At 38.8% G+C, this 14,177-nt stretch overlaps 1 protein-coding gene and 1 pseudogene across 2 annotated transcripts in view; both read left to right on the top strand.

Moving 5' to 3' along the window:
- Positions 1–14,177, top strand: part of PACRG (parkin coregulated) — a 491,257-nt gene that overhangs the window by 43,578 nt on the left and 433,502 nt on the right. The window lies entirely within an intron of this gene.
- On the top strand, positions 6,664–7,619 carry LOC306666889 (ribonuclease P protein subunit p38-like; annotated as a pseudogene). The gene has a single exon. The product of its transcript is annotated as a ribonuclease P protein subunit p38-like (transcript).

Here is a 14,177-nt window from a genome sequence, read left to right as displayed (position 1 = left end):
ACAAACATCAGAGCAGTATATGGGAGAGCCTCCCTGGAGGCCAGAGTAGACTATACTGTGGTCTTCACATCTTCAGTTTAAGCCCTCTCAGTAGATCAAGGTCCTCCAAAGAAGAAGCTCTGGACACAACTGACTTTTCCTCTGTGAAACAATAAGCCTTTATCCTTTCATTTGTTCTGCTTCTGGGAAATTTGAGGTAGTTTCTTACTACTCCGAGACCTAACTTGTCCTTACTAATACTCTTAGACTAGAGGCAAATGATATTATTCCTGATTTCCATGCTAGATTTCACTGCTAGGTTAAATTGCTTGCCCAAGACCCATGTGTGTTGTAGCAGGGACTTGCTGGTCTTCTGTTGTCTCTGTGCCTTCTCTGTGAGGATAGTACTTTCTACTCTGAAGGAAGTGCCATGACAATTCAGAGGATACTGATAAGGCAGCTGGTAGGAAGAAAGCATCTAATACATAAATATTGGCACAACATGTATGTAGCTGATAAATTGTTAAAAGCATTCTTCACTTTAATTCTGAATATCTGAATTTTATGGGAATCATTCAGTAAAGTAGGTATACATGGGCCCAACATTATCCTACTTGAAAATGGGTTTAAAAACAACCTATCAGAAGACTTTGTTTTTGATCCCAAAATAACACTATACAAGTGTTATATATTTTATATGTCAAGAAAATTGTAGATAATGATATCATTGTGATTGATTCCTGTTGGTTATATTAGAGTGGCATTAGGTCTTTTGGATTTCTCAGGTGTTATTCTTTTATTTACTTAAGGACCCTCAGATCAATGTGATAAGCTCATAGCAGTTTTATGGTCCCCTTATAATTTCTATTAACTACTCCAAGACTATCACAAATACATGAAATACCTATACAGTTTTGAGGCAAATCAATCAATGCCCTTCCACTTAGGTTGTCTCCGTATTTCCTATGAAGTAATTCTGAAGCACTGCTGCTAAGGGTTTGAGCCTTGCATTCCATGGATGCAATTCTTTCGAACTTCAAAAATATTTTTGCTCTTCACTATTCCATACTGCACCAAGTGTCCTTTTCTGAGATAGTTTGATTTCACTTGGCATCTACTGAAGTGTGTTCATAGTCAGGCTTGGGATTCCTTGGCACCACTGCCCAGATTTCAAGCTCATCCCTCTATTTGCCACGCCAACTGAGCCTATGGCAGCCGTCATGGGACATTTAAAATATACTAGCTACATTGTTCACAATCCTTAACTGGTAAGCTCCTGAACTCCTCTGGTTTTCTCCCAAATTGACTTTAGGCTGAGATGTACAAATTTGATGCAGTTTTTTGAGCCATATACAATATATTTTTCTTTTTCCATTTCATTAGTTATGTTTCCTCATCTTTTGTACTTCATGATCATCTGCGGGGCACTTTTCAGGAGTGTCTAAGAAAGGCTGTGATCATTCTTACTACTTTTGGCTTAACAGACCTGATGGTTTTAATGGGCTTAAAAAGAAACCTGAAAAACAGTCATAAGTGTGGCAACTGTTTATGGACTCATAAACCACCTGAAGTCCAGGGAATTTCCTTGTAAAGCTGACTGCCTGTTGGCAAACATTTGACTATGTTCATAATTTTATTTATAATATTGGTTAAATTTGTTAGACTTAATTTTATAAATATAGGAATTTCTTTAGTTATAGGTTTATATAAAGGACATGTCTAATTCTATAGAACAATGTCTACTGTCAAGAAGTTTATAGTCACAGTGCTTTTTTATAAGTAAAATGCAGTATCAGTGGTGTTGTATACTGTTTTAATCTGCAGTACCCCCTGTAGAGCTAATGGCTTATTAGGAAAATCCCAAAGAGACTGGATTTCTTTTGTACTCTTTTTGTATCTCTTTTTAAAATTATGTCAAAATTAATCATCAGTATCAAAGTGTACAATCTGGAAAAAGAGAAGCACATACTCAGCTGCTGCTATCGTTGTAAGATAAAGTGGGTAATGATTTGAAAAATAAAGAGAAATGTCTTTGGAATGAATAACAGGAACATACTGGCAGCAAAATATTTCCAAGAAACGTGTATTCAATTCATTATTTGTTGATCAAATATCTTTTGACTATCACCATACATGAGACCTTGTCTCAGGTGGAGGTGAATGGAACTCCTTCTGCCTCATGGATCTCCAAGGGAATGTGACAGAGGGACAAAGTCACCCTTCAGAGCAGCACAGTGTGAACTGTTATGGGGGAACAGGGAGGAGAAACCTTCAGTGTGTGTCAGTGGTGGAAAGGATTTGTGAAAGCTTTTGCATGATATTTTGGGCTTGATGCAAAGACAGATAAGATGGAAGGGAATGGGCATGGTCAGAAAGGTAGAGCAGAGCGTTTTCAGTGAGAATTAAACCAGATTGTTCAAAGTAATGGGACTTCTGTGTAAGCACGACAGACTGAACCAGAGGGACTCATTTCCAGTCCATCAGTAGCCCCTCTAAAGCAAGACAGGGGTCGTTTTAAAAAAGCATAGATCCAAAAGAACTGAGAATGGCTTAGAGCTACAGAACTTGGGGTTTTTGTTTGTTTGTTTGGGCTTTGTGGTGCTGGGGCTTGAACCCTGGGGGCCCTTTATATCCGCAGACCTTTACATTTTATTTTGAGATAGCATCTCATTAAATGCCCAAGGCTGGCCTTGAACTCTTGATCCTCCTACCACAGCCTCCTGAGTAGCTGGGATTACAGGTATTGGCCACAATGCTGGGCTAAGAGCAACAAAAATCTGGACGCTTTAAAGCTTTTGAGAACATAATTGCGGTAGCAAATCAAAGGAACCTAAAAATTAATGGGAAATAAATGGTTACAAGACATTTGAAGAAATTCTCTCTCTCTCTCTGTCTCTCTCACACACACACACCTATATACCCAAACAAACAAACAAACAAAATGAAACTTAAAACAATCCATGCAAAGAACAAAATAAAACTTGGAAAAAATAATATTCTTGGAAAAATGAGAAAAAAATCACTCTTCAAACAGGAAAATCTGGACGCAAACACATTTTAAAAATTCTCGGTAGGAAAGCCCTCTGAGCTGATTATGAAATGGCCTCAGGGTCACCTCACACTGAGCCTTGGATTTCAAGGGCGGAGGAAGCAGGAGGCATCGGAGCTAGTGTGGACAGGCTGATGGCCCTCATCTGGGGATCAGCAAACAGGAACAGTACAAGGAGTGGGCAGGGAAAAGAAGCAGAGCAAGGATTAAACCTAGATAGTGAAAGGAACGGAGGGCCAGGTTTCCAGAAGGGGTAGTGGGAATACAGAGAGACAGATTTAGGAATTTCTGTAAGGGAAAAACAATCAGGGAATGGGAAAGAATTGGTAATGGGAAAGACATGTAAACAGAAGTAAAGGCAGTTAAAGGGTTGAGAGTCGCAGGATTTGAGTTTTAAATCTCTTACATTTGAGGTGTTGGTGGAACTGCAGATAGAAATATTGTCAAGTTTTACAGAGACACTTGGCCTCTGAAAACTGAGGACTGAAGAGTGGATTCAGCAACATGGAAATCATTGGCAATCTTTCGGAGAAGAGTGGATGGAATTGTGGGGGTGAAGGCCACTGGGAACAGGATTACCAGGAACCACAGGCAATAGGCACAACACTGGCAAGGGCTTCTGCCACAGAGGACTGACAGCTGGCTACGAGGGAGTTAAGAGAAGGTTTTGTTGAGAAAGGGGAGAATTCTGTCTCACTTACGTTTGCCAGTTGGGAAGCAGAGAACATCCTATTTTGGGGAGACTTTTACAAAATTCTCCCAGGGACATTGTGAATCCTCATAGGAAACAAGCTTGCTTTTCAAAATGCACAAACTGCTCCCATTACCAAAAACAGAAAACAAGAACTAAATAGTGTGTGTACTTTAAAAATAGATGTATGTATTAATAATGCCAACTTGTTTCTGGTTGGTTTCTATATCACAGAAGAATAAATAAATTTACATACTTGATATTCCTCTATTTTTACAGATTATTGATTTGATTAAACAAAAATCTTATTTTTGGCATTTTCAGAAATCTGCATATGAAGGTGATGAGAAATCCTGGCTTCTTGCTGGAAATTTCTAAAAAGCATGATTTTTTTTTTTTACTGGCCTCTCATGGTCTTAATTAAGGTAGAGCTCTTTGTTTAAAAAAAATACAGTAACTATAACAAAATTCATTATTTCATTATTTTTTTCTGTTCCCATCATTAATTAAATGTTCAATTTTCATTAACAAAAACAACTGAAATCATGGAATTCCAAACCACATGAGTTTTGTCACATATATTATCATCATCTGCTTGTAATAGATATAGATGGAAAACTTTTGATAAATTATCTTTAGTGGACTCACTAAAGACAGACTTGAAACAGATCTCTTAGAACCCACTGGCAGATGGCCCTCACCTGGCAGCTCTCTCTAACCCTCTGACCCTTGGTCCAGGAATCTGCATGACACTGTCAATTCAGTTGTAAACTTGGCAATGAACAAAAAGCTGGGGTCCTCCAGTGGTAAAAATTGGCTTAAATACCCCACTAGCATTTAATTTTGTACTTTTAGTAACGAAGTCCTTTTTTAGATGTATCCGTAAATCAGGAATGGTTCAAAGGAAAATTGATAGATATGTGTGCAATGCTTTGTAGTTAAGAAATTATTTTCACATATATTCTTTCACACACACACACACACATACATTTGTTGATGTTGTTGTTGTTATAGTAGGGATTGAACCCAGGACTGAGATACACCCCAACACTTTTTCATTTTATTTTGAGACAGAGTTTGGTTAAGTGCTGAGGTTGGTCTTAAACTTGATTCTCCTACCTTAGCCTCCTGAGTTGCTAGGATTACAGGTGCACCACCATGCCCTTCTGTTGTTTTTGTTTATTTTGATCATTGTGATAACACTGTGTACCAATTTTTTTACTTGTTTTCTTTTTAGTGATAGTTAAATAATGGCGTGGGAGAAGTCAAAGTGTTCCCTTTGCAGGATGATCATTTTCTCCTCTTGTCAAGTTGGATCTTCTCTGTTGCCCTACTCTATATCCTGTTTAATCCTCCATCTCAAAACTGCTTAATGCTTTCCATCCCTATTGGATTTAGTTATGCTTCTTTATTTTTACTTTTTTTTAGCTTCCTTGTAGTCTATGATTAAAAAATATAATCAGACAATACTTCGAGGCTTAAACACCTTTATAAAATTTATCTGATTTAGTGTGTGGGAATTAATTGCTCTTAGTACTACTTGGGCATCTTGCTACACGTTTCTCTTTTACTATTGCAGACACCAGAATGTAATATTTTCACTGCATATGATATCTCTCCTACTGCCTTAAAGGTCCTTAAAGACAAGATCTCTCTCTTCTCCACCTTTGTTTGGCCGATACTCATTTGGCATGGCACCAGGCACATAGCAGGGCTCAGGGTTTACTGACTCATCATCTGAATGTTTGTTTCCCCTGGAAACTTTCCTAACTCCTCCGAGGTGGTGGTATTAGGAGCTGGACCTTTGGAAAATGAGGGTGGGGCCACCAGAATAAGATTAGGGTCCTTATAAAAATGGCCCCAGAGGACCCAGTGAGAAGGTACCACATCTGATCCACAAAGTGGGCCCTCAGCAAACACTGAATCTGCCCGCTTCTTAATACTGGACCTTTCAGACTCAATGTTCAAGAAATTTCTGCTATTTAACTTACTAATTTATAATATTTTATTATGGCAGCCTAAACAGACTAAGGTACCAACCCTAATCAATAATCTACATTTGACCTTGGTGTTCACCTGTTTCCCATGATCAAAACATTTTAGACTCTCAAAGGTAATAAGTATTAAAGATATATGCCTATGTAATATTACTTGTAATCAATCGTGTATGTACATGATTTATATGTATAATCAATTCTCTATATATGTATATGTATTACATACAAATTGTATATGCTTTTTAAAAGATTCAATGGTATTTGAAAGCCATGTGTTTGAAGAATGTAATTACAATTTATCTGAAATAGCTATAACAATAGAAAAGATTTAGCTATAAAATATATTTTTTAAAATTTTGTAGTTGTCAATAGACCTTTATTTATATTATATATGTTTCTTTATTTATATTATATATTTTATTTATTTGTTTATATGTGGTGCTGAGGATCAAACCCAGTGCCTCACACATGCTAGGCAAGTGCTCTACCACTGAGCCGCAACCCCAGCCCTAAAATGTATTATTAATTTATATAGTGCAGGTAGTTTCAAATTACGTGCACATCCAATTTGATATATTAAGTAATGTTTTCCATTTCTATTGTGATATAAATGATGTTTTATCTTCATTTCTCAATTATTTTAAAGCAGATTATACACATCTGCTTTGTCTTGCTTGCCTATTAAACTTAATTAGTACAAACTAGTACTCATATACTTTAACATTTAAAAGGTCCTTAGAAATCATGTAGCCCACCCACCATTTGTCAAGCCAGGAGGGAGTAGGTACAGGACTCCTATAAGGTTACAACAAGCTTGGTCCATTCTTTCTTTATGACCAAAGATGGACATTGGTTTTGTGGGACCTGGAACTTATTTATCTTGGGACGCTTTCTGTAAGAAAAGAACATAAGGAGTGACCATGGAGTCGCCATCCTGAGTCAGAGGGATGGAGAATTCTGCAGAGCAGAGAAGTAACTGCCTGTTATGCTATCCCTTGACTACAGAGCAGTTAATTGATTTTCAAAATGCCTGCAGCCCTCAAGCTTGGGCAAAGGGATCCATTCACAAGGCAAGACTTCTGGTTGTAAAGACATGGTTGAACAACCTCTATGCTGCCTGTTGGAGCACCCTGGAGAGGGAGGACATGCAGTTCATATTATAGACACTTGAACAGAAGTTTTAATTGACTGGACTTTGGAAAATTGAGGATAGGAAAAAAAAAAAAAAAAACCCACCTTTTATGAAGAAGCACAGGGTAGAAGGATGCAGCCTAGATGTTGATACCAGTGAGGATCAGAAAGGAGGCCGGAAGTCAACCAGCAAGTGTCAGGATGGACACATGTGTAGGACAGGAAGCAGCTTGCCATTGGCGTTAATGAAGTCACCAGAGCCCTGGAAAGGAGTGAACTGCCCTTGGTTCCAGGGCGTCAGTCAGTCAAGCCTGCCAACATTACCTCACCCTTGATTTAGTGAAGTGTAAGCAGAATTGCTGCTGCCTGTCAGGTTCCCCGCCTCACTGAGACACTCGCCCATGTCATTAGCTTAAAATGTGTGCTGGCTTTGGGGTTCAAAAAAAACACCACTGACTTTGTGGATGAAGTAAAAACTGTCATTCCCAGAGCGCCCAGTAAAACTGTACCATGGCTTCAAGACAGAATTGACGATTCTGGAGACAATTTAGAGACTGAATCTCTGGGAAGCCAAGACAAAGAGACTTTGGAAACTTCATCTGAAGACCTCTCAAAGCACAGGAGAAAACTTGAAGGTCAGCAAGTCTCTGTAGCATCACAACATCTTACAGTAAAAAAACTGATTCCCAACTCTAATAAGATAAGGAATCCACCCGAAAGTAAAAAAACAAACAAACAAACAAAAAAACTACTTCAAAGTAATCCTGTATAAACTTTTTATTTCATGCAATTTATAAAAGGACACCTTGTAAAGAAGGCTTGAAACAAAGTGAAATATATTTAGGTATGTTGGGGAAAGTGGAAGAGAACATAAAATTAGGTAAGAAATTTAATATTGACTCATAATAAGAAAAGAAGTGAAGGAGATGACAAATACCACAAGGTAATAAAATCCAGAAGATAGCATTATCATTAAGCTCACAGGATCGCCAATACCTTTCCAGTGCATGTTTTAGCTGCACCTTCCCTGATCCTCTCTTCAAGGTAACCATTGTATAAGGTAATTTTCAATGAGAAAACAAGAAGGATGATCAGATTCTCCTGGAGCATGTTTGATGAAAACCTGGATTTTACAATTGACGGTTTCAAAACACTTCTTTTTGCCTTACTGCTCATTACTCATATGCATGTCCTAGCTCAGGTCATACAGGCCATTGAGGCACTTCCTCCCTTGCTGTCCCTCCACAACAGGCCTCTAATCCCCACCATCAGCAAGGAGCTGGCTGTGAACCAGGGTCATTGTGGTCCTCAAAGCAGGAAGAAGAGCAGGACTCTTCTTGGGAGGAAAAAGCAAGCAATCCTCTCATGTTTTTCCTTTGGGGATCAAAGATGGCACCCATATTCTGGGGCTCAGGGGCCTTAGCTCCAGGACCAGAAGAGGTGGCTGGCACTGCGCCTCCTGAGATGGAGGAGCTACATAAGTAAGGGGACTGGAGCTTCCGCTTTGTTCGCTGCAGTCTGCTCTGCCTGTGGCAAAACCTCTGTAAAAGCCACACATTGTTTTTCTTTTTAGTTGGTGTTTAAAACTTCCTAATTGACCTGCTAAGTACTCAGGTGAAATTGATGGCAGCAAACTCTAAGTCAGCGTTTTATGTTTCACCTGTGTCTCCCCAAGCCACAGCTCCCTGGAGTCACAATAAACTAGCATTAAATCAACCAAAAACTATTTTTCTGGCTCAGTGTTCTGTTCCACATTTGCCCAGACCCCGCTCTCTCCCTAAGCATGGCTTGGGTGGTTCCGTGTCTGGCACTCTTGGTTTCTTCTTGTTTGCCTCATGAGGTCTTTCTGTACTTCTGGGCAAGCAGCTGGTCGTGGTGCTAGCTGGCCTCTGCTACAATCCCCGCTGGACCGCATGGCTTGGCTTTGCTGCCCCTCAGCCTGGACCAGCTTCTGATGTCTGCCATGTGGGGGGACACACAGCTTGTTGATAGAACCACCTCAGCTAAACACATTTTGGACCCTTCAGAGTGCCCAGCACTCCCTCCGAATTCCTGCTAAGCATTAGACCAGGCAGTGTCTACAGTGCTGGCAGATCCCACAGAGACCTCCCTAAGATGCTGTTCTTGGCTGGGGTATTGCTATTCTCATTGGTAGTAGTAGCAGTAGTAATAGTAGTAGTTTGTTTTAGCCACAATCTTCTATCCTCAAACTCTAGGTTAACCTGGCAAGTGAAACCCTTTGAATTTCTGCATGTATTATTGGCTGTGTGTGATTTCTAAGGAAGTGTCTTATTTTGTACATTTACTTTAGAGACTTAACTGAAGTTTAACATTAGCATATTCTGAAGTATTGTGAGGAAGACCGCCTTGTAAATGAATCCCGCACTCCAGCCAGCACAGCCTAGGAGGCACACATTCACGGCATTTACTTTGAGCTAATGAACAAATATGAAGCCCGCAGGCCTGTTGGCCTTCCTTTGTTCCTTCCTTCCTCTCACCACACATATGGAGTGAGCACATCTTTGGGTCAAATGTTATTTGGGCCCAAAGTATAGAGGCAGGAAACTACAGATACTAAGACGTCACGGTGTACAGTCTGGTTTTGTAAATATGCCTTTACACCTGCAGGCTGACCGTGTCACAGTGTGCTGTGTGAACGAAGGTGGCTCAGTAACCTGGGGACAGGAATTGGATGTGAGGCTTGAGTGGTGGCAAGGCATGTGGTGGCAAAGCTGTGCTGAATCTCAGGGGAGAGCAAGTCCACATCGTGATTATGGCAAACATGTCTTGTCGGCAGACTGTCACTGAGGGAAAGGGGGATTTGTGCTTGCTGGGAATCTGCTTTGTTTTGGGTTACTTAAGGTTATAAACCTAATAATTCCCTATCTAGATTTTTTTTTAATTCATTTAACAGATACTTTTAAAGCACTTATAGCCTGTCAAATACTAAAGGAGGTGTTTTACAACAAAATATCTACTAATTATATTTGCATATATTTTAGTTACATTGTGATTGTGGTTAAAAACAGTTCAATACAGACTTGGTGGTCTAGGAGAATACTTTTTTTTTTTTTTTTTGCCTTTACGGAATCCCTCAATTTGAAATACTTCATTGAAGATATCCCTGATTAAAATGTATGGACTCAAGGAAATCTAAGTAGCAAGTATTCAAATGTATTAACTTGCCCCAACAAAAGCATTTTCTTCTCTCAGTCTCTTAACCAACACTAACTGTCAATTTTTTTCTCAGGAAGTTCCTTTTTTCTTAATGCAAAAAGACACATGGAGCAGCAGGCCTCTGCACCTCCTGGCAAGCCTGGCCTGTGGAAATGCCCAGGGGGGCCTCTTTCAGCTTGACCCCTGAGGTCCCAACACTATTTTAAAAACAGAAAAGATTTCTGCTTCTTGAAAGGCATGGGCTTTATCAATAATACTGAGTTGATCTAGTTACAAGGACTTCTATAGAAAATACAATCTAATAGTAACTCTCTTTATAATACTATATAGCTGTCTTCTTTCTGCACACAGACTATACAGGAGAAGAAAATTCATTGTTCCTTTTATTTGGACTGATATTTACACCTCTGATCCTTTCCTACTTTGCTATCAACTCCCTTCAAATATTGTAGCAGCTTAATCTAGAATTTGAAACTTAAAATTTTAAACCATCTCAAAGAATGTCAAAATAAGCAAGTCTTGGAATTGAGAAGGCAAGGAAAAGATAGTCATGAACAAAACTGGTCCTTCTTCCTTTAGAATAAGTACTGAGAATTTCTTTTTTTCTTTTCTCCTCTTCTTCTTCTTTTTTTTTTTTTTTTTTTTTTTTTTTTTTTGCTAGTGAGTGAGAGAATGCCTTAAAAATAATTTGTAGTCCATTTTCAGTCGTGGTAAAACTCTAGGAGCTGCATTACTCCTTATCCCTGAGATATCAGGCAACAAAAGGCAGTGTCTTGGTCAGCTTTTGTGTTACTGTGACCAAAACACCTGCAAGAACAACTTGGAGGAGGGAGGGTTTATTTGGGGCTCATGGTTTCAGAGGTCTCAATCCATAAACAGCTGACTTCATTGCTCTGGGCCTGAGTGAAGCAGCACATTGTGGGGGAAGGACCCAGGGAGGAAAGTACTCAGTTTAGTGTGGTCAGGAAGAAGAGAGAGAATGGGGAAAGATGCACTCTTTCAGGGCACCCCCCCACCCCCCAGTGACCCATCTCCTCTAGCCATAGCCCACCTGTCTACAGTTACCACCTAGTCAGTCCATTTAAACTAGGATGGACTGATTAGGTTACATCTCCAAATATTTCTACTCTAACAGGAGCTTCTGCAGGACACCTCATATCCAAATTATAACAAGCAGAGATCTCCAAGAATGCCAACAGGCAAGGTGAGGCCTACAATAGCCTCAACTTATTGTTTGGAGAAAGTCACCCTGGCAGAACCCAACTGGCCACTACTTTCAGGAGATGAAGCTGGAATTCAAGGAGTGAAATCAGTCATAGTTTACAGGGAAAAGCAGGAGAGAGGAACAAGGTGCATAGACAGGCCCGTGGAGATCTGCAGAGGACCCATGATGATTAGCACATGTATGTAAGGACACTACCAGAGACGCAGGAGAGGAGAACCGGAAATCATAAAATGGCAGAGAGACCAAAGCTCCAGAAGAAAAGTAGTTCCTGTTTCCATTGGCCAGGTTGTAAATCTAATTCAAGGGGGTATCTGCTGGAGTACTAAAAAGCATCTTCTTACACCTGTGGGAAAAATGATCCCAAGTCACAATGCCAACTTCGGATCACCTAACAGGGCTTAAAAGAAAGACCTGAAAGGGTCTTAAATTAATTTTACATATCTCAAATATATTAACCATGTCCCAGACAAATCTCAAGATTTGTAGGTATATTACAATTTTTGGCATATAAAAAGTAAGGTCCAAAGTGCCTGGCAAACAATAAAAAATTATTGGGCATACAAAGATGCAAAGAAATATACCCAAAATAAGGAGAAAAAACAGTCTTTAGGAATTCCCTCAGAAATTACACAATTGAAATAAGACACTAAAGCAATTCTCATAATTGTATCCCATGTATCCAGGGAATTAGAGAAAGCATCTTACATGTTAGTAAAGACACAGAATAGATGAAAATAACCAAATCAATTTTTAGAGATGGAAACTACAATATCTGAGATGAAAAGTACACTGTGTGAAATTAAACAGAGATTAGATATTGTGGAAGAAAAGATCAGTGAACTTGAAGCAAACAATGGAAACTATCCAGGAGATGTAGAGAAAAAAAGATAAGAAAGAATTAAGAAAAAAATGAAAAGAGCATGAATGAATTGTGAGTCAGATAGAAGTGCCCTAATACAGTGTAATTCATTCAAGGAGTGGTAGATAAATTAGAAAAGATAATGGTTGAAAATATCCAGAGTTGGTAAACACTGTATAACCACAGATCTAACAAGATCAGTGAAACCCAAGCACAAGAAACACGAAGAAATACACCAAGTCCCATATAATAAAACTGTATAAAAGAAGTAATGAGAGCCAGGCACAGTGGCTTGGGAGGCTGAGGTAGGAGGATCACAAAAAGCCAGCTTCAGCAAAAGCGAGGCACTAAGCAATTCAGTGAGACCCTGTCTCTAAATAAAATACAAAATAGGACTGGGGATGTGGCTCAGTGGTTGAGTGTCCCTGAGTTTAATCCCCCAGTATCACCCCCCCCCCAGAAAAAAAAGAAATAATGGGAGACAATCTTAAAACCATATAAGGGGAAAAAAATGACACATTATGAACAGAGGAAGGGTGATGAGTGTATCAGATTTCCTGTGGGTGGAAAAGTGCAGGATAAAAGCCAGTAGAGGGACCTCTTTAAAGCACACACATGTGCCATGCACTCGAGTGTGTGTGTGTACGCACACACAAAGTAAACCTATAATTCTTTACCCTGAAAAAATACTCTTATGAATGAAGATGGAATACCTGTTATGTTCAGACACAAATTGAAAAAATTTCTCACTGGCAGACATTCATAAAGAAACGTTAGAAGAGGTCCTTCCAGTAGAAGGAAAATGAACCCAGAGGAAACCCTAATCTATACAGAGGAGCAAGGAGACTAGAAATTTGAACAATTAAAGTTCTTTATTTAATTTTTCTAGGTAATGTCTAACATTTTATATATTTAAATTTTTAAAAATAACCTGCTGTTTACATAAGAAGTAGCCGTGTAATGGGGTCAACAGCAGGTGGAAGTCTTGTCCATGTGATAGGAGCGGGAAGGCCTGAGGGCAGGGCAGGAGGGCAGTGGTGTATGTGCCTTCCAGCTGCACCTGACTGGTGGTGCTGCTGTTTGAAGGTAGACAGAGGTCATTAAAAATGTTTGCTCTGAACCCTAAACAACCACTAAAATAACAACAAATTATTATGGCTAACAAGCCGAAAACTGATAGAAAACACAATCATGAAACATTCTCAAGTAATCCAAAAGAAGGCAGAAAAAGAAAAGAACAAAGAACAATGGAATAGAAACAAAAGCAAAATAGCAATCTGTATATTTAAACCCAACCATACCAATAATCATATTAAATACAAATAGTTTTTTAAAACACCAATTAAGGTCTCAGTGTTAGAGGTTGCCTATCCTGTGGGAGGGCCTGGGTTTTATCCCTAGTGCCAAAAAACAAACAAAACAAACACAACCACCTATTAAAAGTCAGCAATTACCAGATTGGATGGAAAATCAAGACCTAACTATATCCTGCTTATAAATCTTGCAATATAAAGATACATATAGGCTAAAATTTAAATGATGGAAAAGATACGTAAAACACCAATCAAAAGAAAGCTGAGTGTAAATGATGATGAACTGGAATTAAAGCATAAATAGATTAAAAGACAAAAAAAAAAACCAATTTATTATACTAATGTATATTATACTAACATTCACTGTTGCAAAAGATCTAGAGTATTTGTTTCTTCAAACAATTTTGTCTGAATTGCATTTTCTTTAAGTGGAGCATAAATTATGCCCCATGTCAGCAAATTTTAAGCAGTATGAATTAATCAGCTATTACTTTAAAGAAGTTCAAACTTAGATGATTTCCTCTTTGTAAAACATAGCATTTTCTCCAGAAGTCGATTTTTCAATGCCATATGCTTTACCAAGTTAAAGAAATTACAGTAATACTTAATTTCACTGGCATTGTTTATACCCTTTTGTAACTTATTGAGAATATTTGGTTATGCAATTTTGCTGAGTTACCTACTTAACAAAGATTTCAGGGGGGAAAGTGTTCCAGAAACATGAACCAAAGGAAATAAATTCAGAGTTTTCTATCC

This window comes from Sciurus vulgaris (assembly GCF_902686455.1).
Source record: "Sciurus vulgaris genome assembly, chromosome: 7".
NCBI classification, from domain to species: domain Eukaryota; kingdom Metazoa; phylum Chordata; class Mammalia; order Rodentia; family Sciuridae; genus Sciurus; species Sciurus vulgaris.
The sequence above is the reverse complement of the archived record's forward strand: the minus strand, read 5'-3'. Positions and strand labels throughout refer to the sequence as shown.